Genomic DNA, 14,511 nt, shown 5'->3' with positions numbered 1-14,511 from the left:
TACATTAGAGATCAGAACACTGCCCTGTATTAGATTCACACATTTAGTAGTTTCTTCTTGTCTTGATCAACCTGCAAACAACTCCACCAACATTAATATGAGTTACATGAGGAGAAAGAGGGTTGAATACAATCAAATCACGTGAATACATTAAGAGAATTTCAGAAACTGCATTTAAGCTGACAAACAATTCAGCATTGTTTGCAGTGTTGTTGTTCCCCTTGTTGGTCGCAGGATATGAACTGATGAAGACCTCTGTGTAAGCTTGAAAGCTTGGTCTCTTTCACTAACAGAAGTTGGTCCAATAAAACATATTACCTCACCCACCTTGTGTGTCTAATAATTCAGCAGCCACTCACTTTGTTTCTCTATAGTTAGACACAAATCAAGCAACTACAATAATGTAGATAGATTTTTTTATAGTAGTTTTGACATTTTCAAAGCTTTCAGTTTTAGATATTTCATAAATAAATCAAATACTCAGGATTAACTTTACTTAAGGTAAGGAAATAACAAAGAGGTCTAAAACTAATGTGAGCAGAATTAGGCTTATTGTTCTCTCTTGGAAATAATGCATGTTATTGAGCTCATTATAGAGTACTCAACACATCTCAAATTGAATTTTCTATAGCAGAATACGTAAGCCATAGTTCTTCTTAATGTAGATTTATTGCATTTCACTAGCACAAATAAAACCAAGGCTCAGTGATCCTTTTGGATCTTTTCAGTTAGTAGTGAGTTTGTTGGCTCATGTTAATAATGCCATGTTAAACAGACATTGCTGCTGTTCTGAAAAAAATAACAATGTTAAATTAACTTTACCCCATAGGTTTTCACATTACAACAGTATGACACAGGGTGCAGTTGCCCCACACTGGATTGGCAGGGGTTAACCCCACACTCTGAGCAGAGGAAGCCACGCCCCTTGGCCAGGCATGCAGTATAAAAGGGAGCAGCTCAGCTGAATCTGGGCTGGTCGCTGAGGATAAAGGACGCGTATCGCAGGCCCCAGCCCGAGAGCAGCTGAAGCCCCAGACCGCGGAAGCCAAAGGTGCTGGTACCCAGGCAGACACCAGGTACCTGTGGACTCCCCAGGGAGGTTGGAGCTACTGGGAGCAGTATGGGACGAGGAACTTGGAGACCCTGAAGATGCCCAGATCACGGCATCGAGAGATACAGCAGGAAGTGGCTGAGGGGAACTAGACAGTGGACTGGTTATAGAACCAGGCATTGAATCAGCATGTTTTGGTTGGATCCCTGCTGACCAATGTGATGTATGCCATCATGTGCCAGCAATGCCCCTCTGCCATGTACATTGGCTAAACCAGACAATCTCTACGCAAAAGAATAAATGGACACAAATCTGACATCAGGAATCATAACATTCAAAAACCAACCTTGAACAGCAAGGCTGTGCTTCCACCCCTGCTGACACGGCTCCACTGGTATTGTTATGCAAGCTAGCTAAATCAAAGCTAGAGTGGATATGTCTACATATGCTGCAATCACATCTCTGATTGCAGTGCAGACATATCTTAAGTGCTATAGACAGGCTTTTATCTACAGGATTCAACCAGCCATTCACGCTCCCAACTTCCCTGAGAAGACAGAAGGAAAGGCACCCCCTGCCTCCCAACCCTGTAGTGCAGAGGGAGCACTTTCTATATGGGTCCCATTGATATCAGGGATCCCTGAAGCTGCAGGTTTTGCAGTCGTTCTGAACCAACCCTGCTTGCGTATGTCTTTTGGGACAAGGGGAGTTCTCATTACGCAATATGAAACTTTGTGAGTTTGCCTCGAGTTGTGTGTCACAGCACAAATTGAAAGCTTCGTGTTATATTGGGTCACGTTATATCAGGGTAGAGGTGTATGTTAGAAAACGATGAATGAGATATTGCTTGCTTACTAAATATTTAAGTTTTTGCCCTTGATTTGTGTCAAGCTGCATTAGGATGGTAACTAAAATTTAATTAAACACAAAACAGCTTATAACATCTATTTTTATTAAACAACCATACATTTTCTGGGTACATAAACTTCAGTGTTTTTCCACGAACTGGAAAGGAAGTTTTGATGGTGGAGGGAATCAAATATTCATAATTTGAGAACAGAGTCAATCAGAGCTCAGGTAGAGAGAAGCTATAAAATAGGCGAACGAGACCACCCAGTTGGACTCAGTGGATAATCCTGACAGGGTCTCCTGGAGTCAGAGGACAGGTCCCAATGCCTCCAGTGACTTTGCCAGTCTCTTGCACCCAGTAGCAAAGTCCCCAGAATCCCAACAGCCAAGGTCTATCTATGAATCCATACTGAACTATTGTGCCCTATTTATAAAGATTGACCTCAAAAGTTAGAATCGGGGGGAAACATCTCTTTATATAGAAAAGCAGCCTATAACTCATTTTTGTAAATAGAGGCTCCAGGAATCAGCATATTTGTTTTTTATTTAAATGTTAAGAAATAATAATATATTTAAGTCAACATATTTTGTATTAAATTCAGATTTCCTTTTAAACTGTTTTATTTTTAAAAAGAAAAATGCTAATTTAAAAAAAATCAAATAAAAAAATCCATTTTTAAAAACAAATCATTGATTTTTATCCATCCTGCTGTGTATTTATTAGCGATTGCCAAGGATTTTCTGAGAAGTGCAGGAAATTAAAGCAAATTTATTAACCTGCCACTGCCAGAGAATGTCTGCTTTAAAATGATCTCTTCATTAGTTTACCAGGCAAGTATACTTACTTTCTTACCAGAAATTAGAGTCAATTAATACTAAATATTTTAAATGAAAGTTTTGAAGAGTGCACTTTAAATTATTATAAGCAGCTGTCACCACTGAGGACTATTCATAAGTTACACACATTTAAGCAAAGATAAAAAGCAACAAAAGGGAAATCAATTACTTCCATGTAGCCGTCTTTCTTTGAAACTAACGTACTCTATAAATCCACACCCTTAGGTCACTGGGGTTTATACACTGAAATCAGGTGATGCTTAGAAAGCACTGCTTAAAAGCCCCTTTCACCAGAACTACCAGATATATACACTTTGAGGGTGCATTCAGCCTGTTTTAAATTGCCTCTAACCCCACCTTTCTTATCATAATATCTTATTCCGAAACAAGAGGTAGGGAACAAGTGGTGAATATTCTACAAAGATCACCATTATTGATGACCACAGAAATGTGAGTGATGAATAAGTAATAAGAAACAAAACTGATGTAGAACAAATGTTATTTCTTACACAACATATAGAAATAAAAATACATTTCTGTAAAACTACAGAACAGAATACAATGGATATAGAACCAAACAAAATAAACCTGAGAAAAAAAGGAATGTAATAAGATGGAGATGAACATGAAAAGCAGCTTTGGTAACACAGACAAGCTGTATTTGATATGCAATAAATCGGCAAGTCAGCAGTTTATAAAAGAGATGTATAATTTCCCCAAAGTTTCCACCTTATAATTACCAACAAGACAAACCAGTGAGAGCATGGTCATTTCTGCTGCTCTGGTCTAACTGTAATTTAATACTCCTTTGACAATACTACCATCAAAGAACAACATCTATGAATATGATGGGCCAGACGCTCTACTGCGGAGAGATCTGTTCAGTTCAGGAAATGTGGCAGCAGAATTCCAGGAGGCCACTACAGTTTGCCAGTTCTCTACTCTGAGCAGTTCCAGTCTGTAAGGTAGAGGCGGTCTGTAGACTGCTCCCATCTACATGAGCTAGCAAAAAGTCCCAAAAGGCCTGCCAGTTGAAAACTATGTGAGCACAGCAGTGCTCTGGCCACATCCCCAGCTCATCCACTACACTGGGAGGCTGAGAGTGTAGCACAGGAGCCAACTATGTCAGATTTACACCAACTGAGAGTTTCCCTACCCCTGCAGGGGGAATTTTCAGCTGACTAGACATAGTGTCTAGATCAGTGATCCTCAAACTTTATTTTTCCATGGACCACATGAAAATTGCTGAGGGTCTCGGTGGACTACTTAATGATCTTTCCAAATATTATTTGTACCGTTAGCTAACTACTGTAAAGCCTTTGGATAAAAGTGTTATATAAAAAAAAACTTAGTAATAATTAACTTTTTTTGTTCTACAAGTAAAAGCACACAACTCATATTTTAATATCAGTAGCCTTACCTTTCTAATGCTATGGATGTGCCCTCTCTCCCCCGCCACAGCAGCCACAGAGCTGGGGCTGGGAAGGAGGGCCATTTCTTCCCAGCAGCCGCAGACCCTTGAGCTGGGGAAAGTCGCCTCTTTCTGGCCACTGCAGCCCTGCACATCCCAAATTCCCTCCACCCCCTCTTCTCACCCCACTGCCCCCTCCCACCTACCCTCTATTCCCCCCAAGGCCACCACCTCACCTTACATGTGCATCTTCTCCAGTGTCCAGGCACCTAATTAGTGGAGCCACACCTGTGCGGCTCCACTAATTAGGTGGTTGGCCCTTCATTCTCTCGTGTGCAGCCATCCAGGCGCGCACCTTAGAGGGAACTATCCGCAGATCACCTGAATGGAGCTCACGGACCACAGTTTGAGAACCACTGGTCTAGATAGCTCAGGGGAGAGATTCAGGCCCTACTATAACTGAAACATGAAAATTCACACAATTTAAAAATAGGCTAGGACTATCTGATCTCCACAAAACCAAGGAATGTTCAAAACAGAATTTGTAAAGGAAACTTTGAAAGGGATTGACATTTGGAAGAGAAAAAGAATCAGTTTATTCTCCGTTGGGTAGTAGGAGAATGGGTATAAAAGGGGCAGCTACATGAGTGTCCTATTGTGGCCCAGACCACTACTCATCATCAAAATAGAAATGTTCCTATATCTAGCCCTCTGTGCAGGAACTATGCCAATGTACAGCGCCTCATGTGAAGTCACCTCTGTTTGTTATTGTTACCACAAGTTCATAAGGACAAAAGCAGGACAGAGGTCCACAGTACAGAAGGGAAAGAATGGTGCATTATCTGACACATTCTATTGGCATAAAAGAACCATAATGGACCAGGCAAGGAAAAAGCCAGTGGCCTGGGGTAGCAAATAATGTCAACTAGAAAGTGAAGCAGTAGTGACTCACATGTCAAATCAGCTTAGCCAAATCAGCAGTGCCTTATCTGATCCAAAACATTTTGTATGTGAAATAAAAGCAAAGTTAGGAAAGGCCTGTTCGGCTACATAAAGAAGGGAGGATCTAATTTAAAAACAAACACATCAGCTTTAGAAAAGGGCCATTTAAATAGTCAAGATAAACAACTAGATTCACAGATAGGTGGGGAGCGGTAAAAAGAACAAACATGGTTCTTGGGAGATCTGTGGACACTCGATCCATTCTCAGAGACTCTGTTGCTCTGCATAGCTTCTCCACCCCCTGGACTTCACAGTAAGATAGTTATATGAACTGTGCTACCCTTATCTTGCAGCTTCACCATGCCCCCAAAACAATCTCCTATAGGAGGACAGGATTCACAAAATGTTTGAACAAATCATGCAAACAACACTAATGGGCTCAATATCTTACACATGCAATTTTCCTTAGGGTTGGACAGGAATTACATCACAGAGAAGGAATTACATTACATACCAGCTCTTCTTGCAAAAGGGAGAGGCTGTTCCCCATGTTGTGCCCAAAGAATGAAAGGAAGTGAGGGGAAACCACATGCAGAACTGGCACTCCTTACTTTCTACATCCCTGGGACATTTCTGAGTTTCTTCCACTTGCAGAAGCAGAGGGGACTGTCAGATCTACACATTTTTGGGATTATAATATGAAAAAAACCCCAAACATCTTCAAGAGTCATCTTCACATTTTCACTTTGAAAGTATTTTGATTCCTAGCTTTGTACTCAGTTGCACAAACAATATTTTTCCTCTTTGTAAATGATGACCCTGTATTTATTTCACATTCTCTAAATTATCACTCATTTAAAAAAATTAAAGTTACTTGTATTTAAAAAAAAAAACACCAATGTTTTGAAATAGGTCCACAAAATTTCAGAGGCTGGTACAGAAGGGAAAGAATTCCTTGGATTAATGAGCAATATTATAGGTCACGGGGACAGTCCTTACTGTTACACATATGCAACTCCCAATTTTCATTAGTGGATATGGGTGCATTAGGAACATTCTTGAAGATGTATCTAATAATTATGCATTAAAGCTGACACATCACTTGAACTCACTTGACTTCCTAGTTTTGTCAGTTTTTATTTCTTTAAAGGAGAAAAACAGAATGAACCTATCATGTAAATGCATATTATGAAAGTTTACGCATATTGTTTTATTGACCAATTGATCGCAGCAGCTCATACATTGCATGGTGTAAATACAGTACATATTTACTGAAGACTTTGTAAACTCTTCTTCAGCATATGTACAGTAATTAAGTTTCCACACATTTGCAGAAACCACTTCGCATCTTATTTTTAACCTTTTCCATTACTTTATTGAAAATACCAAGAGCGCGTAACCAATATTGCATAATTGAATTTTGAATCTTCATTTTTTCTTTTTTGTATTTTAACAAAAATGTGAAGTACAAAATGGATTATACTTTTCTTAATCCAGTCCTCCTCCCTCCATGTGGAGTTTAGTAATTTAAACATTCTGAATGGATTTTTTACTATGATTACAAAACACTGATTTCCAACAAAAGTTTGAAAATGCAACAAAAATTTACCTAGTTATGTAGTAATTACATGATTTTAAGAGAAAATAATATTTATAAAATACTTAAATGATTGTATTACCCAGCAAGTTTAAAATTTATTTATTACCCAGCAAGTTTAAAATGTATTTATTTATTTATAAAGTGTAATCTGTGCTGGAAATTTAACATTCAAATATCTAGGAAAACACTAGATACATTTTACTATTTTATTATGTAGTGGTAATAGTGTAGCATTTTAAAGTGACACCTACAGCAGCTAAATTCTACTGAATTGCTTTTTTTTGCTACTTTCTAGTCATACTTTATACTTGAAAAATTATATATATGTTGGCAGCAGCAGCATGTCAAACAGCTTTCTTACTCTGTAAAGTTTTTTTTTTTTTTTTTTTTACTTTCTAATGAGATGAGTGTGCCAGGAATGTCAGCCAAAGTAATGAACCTTCATTATGTGAACACTGTTGAGCCAGTATCGTTCTTGTTCAAACAATCATGCTTTACAGAGAAAGAATTAACTAAGGTATTACTAAGGATAAAATTACTTTACATTCTTCCCCCGGTAGAATAAAGAGAGGAAATAGGGATCTTTAAATCTAAGTATGCATACTGAAGTAAAAGACAAAACATTATACAATTGTTATTGTGTATGGTGTGAAAATCTCAAGAGTAGCACCAAGGGTGAGGCTGCTCACCTCAACACATTTGAATAAACACCTGATTCATTAGTCTGGTGTGCATTAGGAAGTTGAGCAGTTCCCAATGAACCAAAAACAATGTAAGCACTTGTATAAACAGATAAATGCATTTTCAATACTGTTTCAGAAAGTATGTTTGACACCCACTATGTGAGTAAGGGAGCAGGATTTAGCCCTTAGAGCAGAACATCTATCTCAAAAGCACTAATCCTACAACCTATATCCACGTGAGTAGTCCTAACTCAACCATTGGTTTCAAAACCACTCACAGGAATAAGGATTGCAGAATAGGCACAAAGTCTAATAAAACCATTTAACAGATACATAACATTTTCAAAGTACTGTACAAACATTAATGTATAAATTGTATACTTATTTAGCAAGTAGAAGGTTTGACATACCTAGTCAATTTCAAAATTTGCACTGTAGTTCTGTTTATATCTACATTTGCCATGAAAACCTTACTTATTTTGTTTCTGGAAGAATCTACAGTCCAGGATAAACAAAATCAATACATTATTTTACAGCAAAATGTAATTTAATAAAAATCCTCAAACAGACTGACATGTATACATCTGAATTAGGGCCAAACAGGCTGTGATAAAACACGATATTATTGTTGTATATAATGTAAGAAACCCAAATGACCACTTACATGATAGATGATCTTTACATCAAAGCAAGCAGACCATTTTTTTTAAAAACAGCATGTTAATTTCATCAGATAGATTGTTACATATCTTAAAATCAAGTTGAATCAATGACATTCTATCTTAAACTATAGTAGTGCAATTGCCTAAAAAAGACCAGACTTTCATGCTATCTTTCAACATTGAGGCTTGGTCTATACGACAAACTTATGTTCGTATAACTGTCGCTCAGGATGTGAAAAATCCAAACCCCAAGCAACATAATTATACCACCCTAACCCCCAGTGTAGAAGGGCTATGTCAATGCCGCTCAGGGAGGTGGAGTACAGTCAGCGTAGGTAGCATCTTCTCTAAGCTGCACTGCTGCAGTGCTATGTATACAAGCCCATAGGTGTACTTAGCATGTACAAATAAGAAAGATTAGTGTAAATGGGAGGAATACAGATATATTTTAATCTAGCTGAAGTAATGCTGCGTCACTAGGCAAATGGACACCTTTGCTTGCCTCCAGCTACAAGGCCAACGTTAAAATTTAAGGTCTCAAGCCTATTGTTATGATGGATGTCGGGTGAAACCTTGATGAAGGTAGTGGGTGAGACAGCTGTCCTTTATTTGGAACAAATGTAAGCAGCAGCTAAACTCCTTTTTGGAGTAAATTAGCTGACACAACTAGAACCACTACCCAAAACACAGACCACACGCAAGCCTGGTCAGAAGTGGAGCTATGTTGGTGGAGGGATGTCGCTGAGGACTGAATGCAAATGCAGGGGGCTGGGTACTCTTTGGTGTATGTATGTGTGTCTGTGTGCAGAAGCAGCCAGGGTAGAGAAAGCAACAGAAAGCCAAAGAGACTGCAAGAGAAGCACTGGTATAGAGGCCCTGAAAAAAAAAAGCCAAGAAAGCTTCATGGGCAGAGAACTAGCTGGAAAGAGGTTTGCAATTGTGAGCAAGGAAACTGCCTCCTGTTTGATTCCTACTGTGCTCAGAAAAACAGTACTTTGTTTACATTCCTTGTTAAATAAACAGAATTATATCAAAGAAATACCGGTATCCATCATCAATTTTCCCTGCTAAGGGAAATAACCTGCAAGACCCTGAATACGGACTAATCATTTGGATCAATTCATAGCAATATGATTACAAATAAAAAGTTTCAAATAATGCAACAATGCTACATATACTATTTTAGCAAACTGTAAAAAAAAATCAACGAAACACAGTTCAATTTTTCCTACATTTGTAATTAAATTTGCAGCACAAGTGTTGTAAGATTCTTTGATCATTGTCTATTAATTCAAGTTTTGCTTCAGTTTTTCTTAATATATATCTGTTAGTACAATGCAGTTTATTTTAATCTCACTGAAACTGATTTAAAAACTATATCAAATGGTATACATGGGTTTATTTTTTTAAGCATTTGCAACATTTTTAAAGAGTTAAAAATTGAATAAAGTTACAGTATTTTTGAAAGTTGACTGTACTTCAAACTTAACAGCTCTTTCATGTAAAATAATTGTTACCTGAAAATACTGTTTTTTTTAAACACACTAGTGTCAGTCAAGTCAACATGGAAACTACTGATATATTCAGTAAGTTTCTTAGAGCCTTTTGCAGTGTTTGTCAGCCACAGTTGAAGACAGAACTATGAGGATTCTGATCTTGAGTTTGCTGGGGTTTTAAGGAAGAGAGTAAAATTAATATTTGGTGTATTTACATGCTGAAGTCCATGAGGATTTTGTTTTAAAAAACTCAGGATCAGGCATTTAAATAAAAGTTATGTAAGCATCAGAGATGCAGGGTAAGGACCTTGTTTTTTCTCCCCAACACCAGAGCTCATTTACACTATATAAAATTGAGCTGACCAAGTTACACCAGTGTCAATTTGGAGTAACCAAGATCAGAATCTGGCCATCTTTCTAGCACACCACCATTTACCTTAAAAACTGCAAATGTTTCTTGAATGCATTCAAAGGTTCCTTCTTTTTAACTCCTACTCTATATAGACCCTCTTGCAACTATAGAATATATAGATCTAAGAGGGCCACTTCCTCATCTGCAGTCCTCTCTCAAGAATCTGTAAATGTATGGGGTAGCTGGATAATTGACTGCCCTACAGCACATGGATGGTTTTTCAGTAGAATTCGAAGTAGCATTTGATTATTCTTGATTCCATTTAAAAATTACATTCTTCAGCCTTTAAAAAGATCCCTAACTACCAAAAAATGAAAGCATTTTAATCTTAATTGAATGCCCAAACTGGAGAAAGATGTCTGATGCTGTAGTATCTGTCACACTATTTCACTGATTTAATCTGCTAAAATAAAGACCAGAATAATAATGAGAGAGGTTGTCTACCTGAACCAAATAGTTTTTTTCTTAAAAACAGATTCTAGAAGCAATATAAAAAAACCTGAGACATAAGGAATCTTCCCTTTCAATGCAGTTTTGCTGATCTGCGCAGATTTTCAATTTAACTAGCTCGCTTGTATTCGTTTGAAAATCTGAATGCAAATGCCTGTTCAACACATCTGCCATTACGTTGAGTTCCTCATACTGCTTTTATTGATAGTAGTACTGCACTGCCCTCAATCTGTGCCCTTTCAGATCCAGTGACCTATTCCTTGTATCCGATTATTTATACAAGTGACCACTGTTGTGTCGTTTGACAATTAACAAGTATTGTCCTTGGCTAAAAGGTTCTGTTAATAGCAATTGCCCTTGGTTCTTCTAGGAAATTATGGCTTTCTGCTCAGGATTATGTTTCCTGGTTTTATCTGCCCTGTGTGCGCAACCCATCTGAACTAGAGCTGAGCAAATATCAGACTATTGTCAGCAATATTGAAAAGCCACAAAAAATAACTTTGGGTGACATGAACTGTTTCATTCAACTCAAAAACAAAATGTTTTTTTTTCAAATGAGCATTTTTAAATATTTGAATTTAATAAAATTAACATTAAGTCAGTTTGAACAAAAAAAATCAAAAATATTTAGTTTCAAAGTTTTTAGATTCTTTTCAAAATGAATAATTTGGAAAAACCAACATGAATTCATGAAAGGTTTCCGTCGTTACAAAATCTGCATTTTTTACTGAAAAGTTTTGGTCACTATGTTTCACCCATCTTTAATTTGAACAGGCTTGCATATGATTTCACAATACTTTGTCATAGGGCTTGAAAAAAAATCCACTTTCCCACTTCGCAGCAGTGGGTGGAAAACTTTCACTGATAAATCTGGGGCTTAGGTCAATAATTTATCCAAAATTAAGATTGTATTAAAATTAAAGCAAGTTTTCACCTCTTGGATGAGACAATAACCTTCCAAGAATGAACCGAAGAACCAACTATAAAGCAATATACTGTCTTCCTGAGTCTACCGAAAACGCTGCTATACACAGGAGCAGAATGAAACTTAACATGAACTTCATCCTTTTACTACTGTTATTCAAAACAATACGACAAAGCACAAACTGTCAAATGATATCTATTTTATGATACTTCTGGAGAAATTTACGATGAGTAACAGCAATAAGTTACTGCCGCTATTCAAAAGTGAAGATGATCCAAACACAGATCCTAAGGAAAAGTAAAGTAGAGGATCAGAGACTTTTTTAATCCCCTTTGTAAAGCAGCAGACAGGTAACGAGAGAAGTGCACTGATGTGCAGTGTATACCATCACAGCAGCCACAAGATGGAAAGAAGAAACAGCTTCTCCCTTCCAGCAGCTGGAGACAAATGGAACTTCAAATTCCTAAGATATTTTGTACTCAGAGGCAATCTTCCCAGAAGAATCAAGACAGTAAGGTGTAGGGGCTACCCACCAGGGCGTTGTCCCTAGATCTTGTTGGTGTAGCCACTCCCTCTCACTGTTCACTAGTTTTGGCTAGCTGGTTTAGTCCTCCAGCTATTAGACATATGGTAATTTTTGAATTTTTTTTGCAAAGTGTATAAATCTACTATTCTCCTGTCTTTACTGAAATAATAATCTTACTATTTCTGGTAATACTTATTCTTCATCCTTTCCACTGCTGGTGTTTTTCACAGGAGCAAGAATTGTAATAGTGTCATGAGAAGACTAGGCCAGCTTATTTTGTGCATGCAAGATATAAATTACAAGCAACTTGAAGAGATTGTTCATCTAAGCTTTTTGCCATCCATTATGTAACAAAGTAGTCAGTGAATCTTCTGCATCTTCCCTGGTGAGATCACCCCTGTTGACAGTATCTGTTGAAGGTATCAATTCTTTTTGTCTACTATGAATCCATACTGAACTATTGAATACTTTCAGTGATGGTTACTGGGCTGAATGAAATGAGTTTGTCCTACTTAGGATATCATCCAGAAATTCACTAGTGTGCAGACCCTGAATTTGTATGGCTATCAGGACTTTTCTGAATACTTACAGTGCAGATGAAAGTTCCAACATGAATAATATATAATGGCAGCACTGGTTTTAGTACACAATCTCAGGAACCTTGGGTGGGACACATCAGCATGAGGTTTGTTTCAGTGCAAACTATTATTTGTATTATGATAGTATCTTGGGGCCCTCAATAGTAGCAAATTTTACTCGGTTCTGTACAAATACATCGGAAACCTCCTTCTCCAGGAAGTTTGCAAACAAATTTAAGACAAGAAACAACGAGCAAAAGCTACAAACAATAGGATTCTTGAAAAATGTGTAAGTAAGTAAGTAAATAAATATCAGCAATCCCCATTCTCCTCAACAACATTAGATTGACAGGTTTTTCATCTACCATCTGACCACAGTGGAAGTAAAGCTTTCTGTCAAGACTCCAAGAGATGTATAGTCTTTAAAAGAATGCCAATCAGCAACAGCTTCAACCACTTCCAGGATGCGCAGGCAGATAGGCAATTCTCTCAATGCAGGACTGACAAATAAGTAATCATGTGAGAAATAAGGTTTTTCTATTTTTCTTTAAATGCTATTGTTTTCTAGGGGCAATTGCTAGCGAAACATATATGATCTGCCATACAGTGACATTTATTGTAGTGTTGGAATTAGTAATATCCTTAAAGGGTTTGCTTCTTTGCAGAAGGATTTCCCCTTTTTACATGATACACTCACCAACTCAATCTGAAGTTTCCCCTTAGGTCAAATGTACAAAGATTGGATGAATGCCAGCATAGCACAGTTCTTACTACTCCTTTTAAAAGTGTATTTCTAAGCTGCTTAAATGCAGAAGAATATTTACTTGGTTGTTTATAGTTTGGCTGTTAGTCAAACTGTAGATTTTCTTTTAATATTGATTAGCCTTCCATCTCTGTTATTGTGTGATCAATGTTTGTCTGTATTGCACAGACCTCTTAATGTTCTTGCCTATGTGATTCTCTATGAATTGAATTTCCTATTCAAAGCAATTTCTTCTGATGGTGGTTTACCTTTGATACACAAATAAAGATGCCTTGTGTTGTTTCATCCTGTTTCTCTTCCAAAGCAATGCTGATATGGATACTTGATCCACTTTGAACTAGATGATATGCCAGATCAACAATCCCTGATGATCAAGGATATGTCCAGTGGCAATTAATTGCCTGCTCATCTTTAACCGCCCATGGGGTACATTAAAGAGCTGCTGGAGGTCACTGCATAAAAACTGGCAGAAAAACAGCTGTCTGGGAAAAGCAGCAGCCAAGGGTCTGAAGTGAGACACACAACTCCCTATGCACAAGGAGCTGGGACAGTGTCCCCAAAAGAAAGACTAGTGACAGACCTTGCTAGGGGAAAATGGTAAAGCCCTGATGAAGGTCCAGAAAGGACTTGGGGAGCCTGGATGCATGGACAAAGTGTTGACTATATTTTACTATAATAAACCAAATACTTAAATGGGATGTTTTGATTTGGAGCACTACTTATGTGCTACTCAATTACCCCAGGGGCACTGCAGGAAGGAACTCTGAGGCAAGACTGCACCTCAAAAAGGTCCAAGGAGAACAACCCTATTACAGAAGTCAAATTCTGACTCAACTTGCATTCAATACGATGTACAAAAGCCAGAGTAAAATAATCATGAAACAATCATGTCTCAAGAAATGTTCCATACTAAATCCACTCTCATTTGATCTGCTCTTGATCATGTGAGCCACAACGGAGGGGAGGGGGGGAGTGGGCGCTTGACTTTGAAACCATAGTCCTATCTCCCCCACCCCCAAGTCATCTCCACAACGCAGACTTACAAATGCAGCATAAATCCTGTCCACTGCATACACTTATTTTGACTACAATCTGGAATACAGTCAGTGGGAGAGGGTCAGGGTTACCCTTCTTGTTCCCATGTGACATGATACCCAAAAGGGCTTAAGTGATGTTTGGGTATATAGTCAAGGAATCTCAAGTAGGAGTATAGAGGTTATATTATCTCTGTATTTGGCACTAGAATGACTGCAACTGAAATACGTCTGGTTCCGGTGTCCATATTCAAAGAAGGATGTTGGAAAAATTAGAGAGGGTTCAGAGAAG

General features: G+C 37.8%; 1 protein-coding gene across 4 annotated transcripts in view; it reads right to left on the bottom strand.

The window, feature by feature from the left end:
• The window catches only part of LOC101949407 (ubiquitin-conjugating enzyme E2 E2), a 313,447-nt gene that overhangs the window by 235,734 nt on the left and 63,202 nt on the right, over positions 1–14,511 (bottom strand). The window contains exon 3 of one of the 4 annotated variants that reach the window (XM_065583476.1): positions 1–14,511. This exon is cut by the window's left edge and continues 25,721 nt beyond it; it is cut by the window's right edge and continues 23,683 nt beyond it. The exons of the other annotated variants lie outside the window; for them this stretch is intronic. The gene's annotated coding sequence lies outside the window, so the exon portion shown is untranslated. 4 annotated transcript variants of the gene reach the window in all.

This window comes from Chrysemys picta, chromosome 2 (assembly GCF_011386835.1).
Source record: "Chrysemys picta bellii isolate R12L10 chromosome 2, ASM1138683v2, whole genome shotgun sequence".
In the NCBI taxonomy this organism is placed as follows: Eukaryota; Metazoa; Chordata; order Testudines; family Emydidae; genus Chrysemys; species Chrysemys picta.
The sequence above is the reverse complement of the archived record's forward strand: the minus strand, read 5'-3'. Positions and strand labels throughout refer to the sequence as shown.